Raw genomic sequence first — 7,012 nt, 5'->3', positions numbered from 1 at the left:
ACAGGGCTTCACCCCTGAGGGGTCAAAGGTGACGGGTTAGGGACAGTTCAGAGGCTGCATGAAATGCTTCCCCGTCCCCCCCTCTATGGGAATGTCGTACTCATCCAATGGGGGCGGGTAGCGAGGCAGCCTCGGTCTGGCTGCTGCTGGGCTCAGCAGAATTCCAACACACACTAGAAGAGATGGGGCAGAGAAAAGCACATACTCAGGTGACAACACATATTCCTGCTCCAGCGCTTTTGTGTCAGAACAGATGCCTCCAGTAGCCTACCTCTCACATTCAATCACTATGAACATTCCCTCAACCATAACCATTCCTTTAACCAAGAGGAGTTCTACAGTTATTAAAAAGAACAGTTGACTGGTTCTGATTATTAAACCAAAGTATTATCATATTGAACGTGGCCTTGGAACACAGGGGCGGGACTCTACCACTCAAGGATGCTGGTTGATTACCTTATATGTAGAAAGCCACGTGCAGTGAAAGTCTACAATCAAAAGGCAAATATTTAGAGCTGTGTTATTCTCAAATGTAGTTTTCTATGCCAAGACTGTTTGAGACACTTGAGGTCAGCTGTGACGGCCCACTGAAAAAGACAGTTAACCCTCCGTAACCTCGGAAACACAAGCCATGAGTGGACCAAGAGTTAAATACACAGCGATAATCCTACATCTTGGTGTGTGAGGAATTTAATAAATTCCTACTGAACATTACTTTTATGGTAACATTCCTATTGGTCCTTATCTTTACTGGTCCTGATAACTGTTGGAAACAATGAATTTGTTCCCTGTCTCAAAGGACGTAGCCTATGGTTAATTGTGCGATGTGTTTTGGATACGTGCCGTAGGCAAGTGCCACGGGAGCATTCACCGCTCGGCGCACTTTTCAGATATGTTCCGCAGGCAACCACATTTGGTTTGATCCTTAGACCGAAACGTATGAAAATGCCACTGCCTTCTTAGTGTCCAAAATGTATGAAAATGGCACTTTCCCCATACGAAGACCTACACCAGAGTGTGCTCGAAACGCGCAAGTTAGATGAATTGCTATGTCGATGAAGGAACAGCCTCTGGAATACGAAATGATCTACAGGAACGGAACGCGAGAGACATCAATCACATTATGGACACATTTATTGCAAACACTACCTGTATGCTGAATAACAAGTCTTATCCCACTTTATCTATCTTAACGAGACAGGTAGGTAAAACTATTTCTAACAGACCGCGATAAGTAATTAGGCGCGGAATCAGAACTCAATCTGTTGAAACTTTCTTCAGTAATATCTCCAGTAAGAAGCAATTTCGGGATTCTTATTTACTACAATTTAACAGTCTTATAACAGTTTTAAACACCTTTTCTGTAGTGTAACATTTACTGAATTGGTTTTGAAGAATAGACACATGATTTGAAGAATAGACACATGATTGTGAGTCAATATGTAGGCTTAAAGGATTTACTGTACTACCTAGTGGCCTTTACTGTGAAAAATAATCCTAATCAAGTTACCTTGTAGTGACGATACATTATAGGAAAGGAAATGCCAGCCCTTACCATTCTTTGGAGAGACAAGGCATCCCAGCTCTTGGTAATCACTTTGTGATAACCGGTCAGCTCCGCGTTATTACCCTGCAGAGGACCGTGTATCCAACGTATTGGAAGCGGGAATATTGGGAATATCCGAGTCAGTCCACTCCAGACAGCCGACCTTTTGCGTCGACCATTTCTTCACCCCTCTCAAACCGCGTAAAACTGTCTGCGCTGCGCGGAAGAGAGGCTAGCGTCCCGTAGGCTGCACACTGCTGCAGAAAGTGTGTGTGTGTGTGTGTGTGTCTGTGCGCGCGTGCGTTTGGGTGCCTGCCAGCTCGCATTCAAGTTTGCGAAGTGCTTGCGTATTTCACAACATTATTTGGGTGGAGTCACAGAGTAGCACCTAAGTCATACCGACACAGATGGTCTCTTTCTAGTGCAAAAAATACGCTCGGTTCCAGCCAGGGAAAGGAGCTGAGAGGAGAGCCTTCCTGGTCGCTTTACTGTACTGCCTTCGACTGTATGAGGGCTCATCAGCGTCATGCACTCAGCTTCTCCCTGATGCAGGGCAGCGGGTAGGGGGTGTCTTAACTTTGAGCAGAGCTAATTGCATCTTTTCATCCCCAACATGCGATATCAATCAGCATGAGCATTACGCGGCATATTAGGACAGTAATTGCGGAATTTTGTCGGATAAAGACTTTGCGAGCAACTATTGTCCTGTTGTCAATCTGACCAGAAACACTAGCCTAATGTGTAGCCTGTTTGTCTTTTGGAAGTCACGCACTATACTGTACGCACGCTGTACAAAACGCACTCAACACAGCAAGTCATCTTCTTCATTTGGCTGAGTTATGGTAGCATTTAGACCCATGTATATCACGCGTGACACTACACGTCCTCTTAACCTATCAAATGTCAAAGCACATTCAAAATGACTGAGTTGTGGGCATGTCTTGTATGTGTACAAAAAAAATTACAGTATGAACAGCACACGATGTGTCATAGACTAAATGAAAGGACCCTATAATGCATTTTCCTTCTGACCCCGGACCCCAACCTTCAGGGTTCTTGTATCTTATGCTGGAGTGGCACATGAGCATCCACTAATGTTACAAATAGCCTGTGTGTGTGTGTGTGTCTGTGTGTGTGTAGGTAGCCTACGATGGTAAATGCGGCAGAGAGAGGAGGTGCACGACCAAAAAGAGACGCACAGAGAGAAAGAGAGAGAGAGAGAGCGAGTGGCATTATCAGCCTACACATGCTACTTGTCCTTGGCAAAACTCATTAAGTTTCAAGACGAACGCCCGGAGGGGAAACGCGCAAACAAGCCGTGGCTTTGCGAAACTCTGTGTGTGTGGTGTGGAGATGTGTGTGTGTGGGGGGGGGAGGGGGGCACACAGTGCGCATCAGTCAGGGATGCTGATAGCCTGTGACCCCCATCAGAGGGCGCATCCTAGGTGGCAAGCAGCAACACACACAAATGGCAGCACACACACACACACACACACACACACACACACACACACATATTTCATTTGGAATGCAGGGTACATTCTTTGCTGCATTTATCTAAGTGTTTGCCTGTCAGAGAAGAACTGATTGTGACAAAAAATCGTATGGGCAACCTAAGCATTCACACATGGTGACAGACAGACAGATACACACACACACACACACACACACACGCACACATGGACTATTACACAATGAAAATTCAAATGCTTTGCCTACATTCAAATTCAAAGTGCACTTCACAGCCTACACACTGTCAAATTACCACCTGCACAAACTCACAGTTCATATTTTAGTCTACAAGTTATTCTGTGCATCTCTCTCTCTCTCTTTCTCTCTCTCTCTCTCACACACACACTGCACACACACACACACACACACACACAGACACATACAGACAGCACTCAATTTACCTACTGTATGTATAACACAAACACTCCAATTCAAAGTGCACTTCACAAACTGTGTATTGTCAAATTATAATTTACAAATTCTCTCTCCCTCCCTCTCTCACACACTCTCTCTACACACACATCACTCCATTTACCTATTTATAACACAAACACTTCACAAACTGTGTATCGTCAAATTATACTTAACACATTCTCTCTCTCTATCTATCCCTACACACACACACACACACACACACACACACACACACACACACACACACACACACACACACAATACGGTCCTGCTGGCATCCTCATTAGGCTAGCGCATGGGATATGTCTCAGTCAGACAAACAAGAGCGATGGCTAGCTCTGACAGACAGAGAAGGGGACGACTAAATCAGGCCAGGGATTAGTTCCCTAATCCCCGACAGCGAGGGAGATGAGATGGGGCCGGCCAGTCAGCCATCGAGAGAGAGGGATAGGGAGAGAGAGAAAGGGAGATAGATAGAGAGAGAGAGAGAGAGAGAGGCTTAACACTCCTTTATTGAAACAATATCAGGTGTTTAACCACTACACAATAAAAACATTGTTAAAAACACATACAAGTTATAAATTAAAAAGAAACATCACAGAGAGAGAGAGAGAGAGAGAGAGAGAGAGAGAGAGAGAGAGAGAGAGAGAGAGAGAGAGATTTTAGAGGGGGAGACCGGCTCTCACCAGGCAGAGGTGCAGGTTGAGAGAGAATGCCAGGGGTAAGAGAATGCTCTCAGATGCCACCACTAAGAGGAGGCACACCCCCCTGCCCCCCTGGAGTCCCCCCTGCTGCTGATGGATTGACACCTGCTTGATCCCGCCAGAGGTGTTTGATCTGCCTAATTGCCCTCAAATCAGTAAGAGTGGACAGATTAAAGGCCAGCTGTGGAGAGAGACAGAGAGAGGGAGAGAGAGAGAGGGAAAGAGAGGGAGAGAGAGGGAAAGAGAGGGGGGGCAAACAGGGAGAGCTGGGGACAGAGAGAATGGTGGGAGAGAGAGAGATGAAAAGGGGAGGAGCAAAGAAGGGAACAGAGTAAATCAATGAAGAGAGAAGAAAAGAAGGGTGGGAGGAAGAGAGGAGGAAATGAAAAAACAGGAGAGAGTAAATCAGGGTAAGAGAGGAGAAGAGAAGGGAGAAGAGGGGAGGAAGAGAAAAGAGGGAAGGAGAGAGCAGGAGGAGAAGAGGGCAGGAATGAAGAGAGGAGAGAAGAGGAGAAGAGTAGGGGATGAGGGAGAATAGAGGGCAGAAGAAAAGACAGGGAGAGAGGTATAGAGTTAGGGAGAAGAGGAGGAGAGAAGAGAAGAAAACTGAAGGGGACTGGAGGGGAGCACACACACTGATATAATGAGTGCACTACATGGTTAGTGTGCACACACTGATATAATGAGTGCACTACATGGTTAGTGTGCACACACTGATATAATGAGTGCACTACATGGTTAGTGTGCACACACTGATATAATGAGTGCACCACATGGTTACTATACAGACACTGATATAATGAGTGCACTACATGGTTAGTGTGCACACACTGATATAATGAGTGCACCACATGGTTACTATACACACACTGATATAATGAGTGCACTACATGGTTAGTGTGCACACACTGATATAATGAGTGCACCACATGGTTACTATACACACACTGATATAATGAGTGCACTACATGGTTAGTGTGCATACACTGATATAATGAGTGCACTACATGGTTAGTGTGCATACACTGATATAATGATTGCACTACATGGTTAGTGTGCACACACTGATATAATGAGTGCACCACATGGTTACTATACACACACTGATATAATGAGTGCACTACATGGTTAGTGTGCACACACTGATATAATGAGTGCACTACATGGTTAGTGTGCATACACTGATATAATGAGAGCACCACATGGTTACTATGCAAACACTGATATAATGAGTGCACTACATGGTAAGTGTGCATACACTGATATAATGAGTGCACTACATGGTTAGTGTGCATACACTGATATAATGAGTGCACTACATGGTTAGTGTGCACACACTGATATAATGAGTGCACTAAATGGTTAGTGTGCACACACTGATATAATGAGTGCACTACATGGTTAGTGTGCACACACACTGATATAATGAGTGCACTACATGGTTACTATAAACACACTGATATAATGAGTGCACTACATGGTTAAATCATACGTGAGGATGGTAGAGGGGACCAGAGAAGGAGTAGAGGATAGGAGAGGAATGACGAATGGAGAAGAGGAGTGGAGGAGAGAAAAGAAAAGATGGGAGAGGAGAAAGAGGGGGGAAGAGAGGGTGGGAAGACCTGTGTGCTTTGACACGTAATGCACTGGTCATCAACGTCACTGTGGCGACACAGACAGGACCCAGTGGTCACAGGGCTAATAACACGCTAATGTGCTCCTCCGGGCTCAGGCGATGTCTGGAGGTTGACACACACTCCCCCTGTAGGATCGCTGCGTCTGCCTATGGAAGTTTGGACGTCACATGGGCGAACGCTAGAGATAATCAGTATTTCAGACTTGCACCACCATCCAGACAGTAGTTTCATAAAAATATCTATAATTTATGTATTTCAAAACCATAAAGTCTTTTACCACTGCACATTGCTAGGAAGAGCCAAAGGGATACGCTCCTATTTTTACATGACTCCATGGGACACCCAGCCTGGCAAAGTTGCAGGGATTTCATTTCTTCTGTGTGCAAGGCCTGCTGAATGCCTTAGGTTGCTGTGTGCTTGTGTGTGAGTGTATGTGTGTGTGACAGTGTATATGTTGTGCATGTGTGTGTGTGTGTAGCCTGTGAAATATTAATACCGGAGACAGAGATTGCACTGATCCATGTGAATCCCCACGAACATCAAACCCCCTTTGAGCATAAAAGGGAATGCGATACGGACCAGGGGTGAGCTGTCTGGTGAAGGGTTCCTTTTCATTCCATTCTATGCCTCACCAGCCTAGTCAGCCGTTACTCCACCCCCCCCCCCCACCCCCCTCCCCACCTCTTTCCTCTACTACACCCCCTGCCCCTCCACAGTAACCCCACCTCTCCCCACCCCACCCAAGGTTTTGTCATTGAACACCAGACCAGTGTGTCCCTAACAGGTGGAGAGTTTTTACATTTTCAGCAGTGTGACGTCCATGCAGAGTTTTTTCCCTCGTCGCACTTCAAGGCAAGAAAGAGAGTGTTGCAGCTTAGGAGTGAGAGGCGGGCGTGCCTGGTGAAAGATCAGCTTGCTTCGTACACTTCAGAGTAGAATTGGACTTTAATGCTGCCTATGAAAGAGAGGAAGGAGGGTGAAAGAAAATATGAAGGAGGTAAAGAAAGAGTATAAGAATTGGTGAGAGAGTGTGTGTAAAAGAGAAAAAGCAGTGAACTGAAAAAGAGCATTACAATTCAAGAATAGTCTGGGGGGAAAAAGAACACCCACCAATAAAAAATGCTACTAAACATTACCATAAAGATGCTGGAATCCTGCTCTGCTTTCAATTAAGGCCTTCACCCTGTGAGGAAAGGAGA

General features: G+C 45.5%; 1 protein-coding gene across 1 annotated transcript in view; it reads right to left on the bottom strand.

Annotated features, from left to right (window-relative positions):
* The window catches only part of kcng4a (potassium voltage-gated channel, subfamily G, member 4a), a 26,761-nt gene extending 24,741 nt beyond the window's left edge, over nt 1-2,020 (bottom strand). The window contains exons 1-2 of the mRNA XM_042111297.1: nt 1,556-2,020; nt 1-173 (exon numbers count right to left, since the gene is read on the bottom strand). The exon at nt 1-173 is cut by the window's left edge and continues 772 nt beyond it. The gene's annotated coding sequence lies outside the window, so the exon portion shown is untranslated. The remainder of the gene's footprint in view (nt 174-1,555) is intronic.
* Nucleotides 2,021-7,012: the final 4,992 nt, after the last annotated feature.

The sequence above is a fragment of the Alosa sapidissima genome, chromosome 11 (assembly GCF_018492685.1).
Source record: "Alosa sapidissima isolate fAloSap1 chromosome 11, fAloSap1.pri, whole genome shotgun sequence".
Classification (NCBI taxonomy): Eukaryota; Metazoa; Chordata; class Actinopteri; order Clupeiformes; family Clupeidae; genus Alosa; species Alosa sapidissima.
The sequence above is the reverse complement of the archived record's forward strand: the minus strand, read 5'-3'. Positions and strand labels throughout refer to the sequence as shown.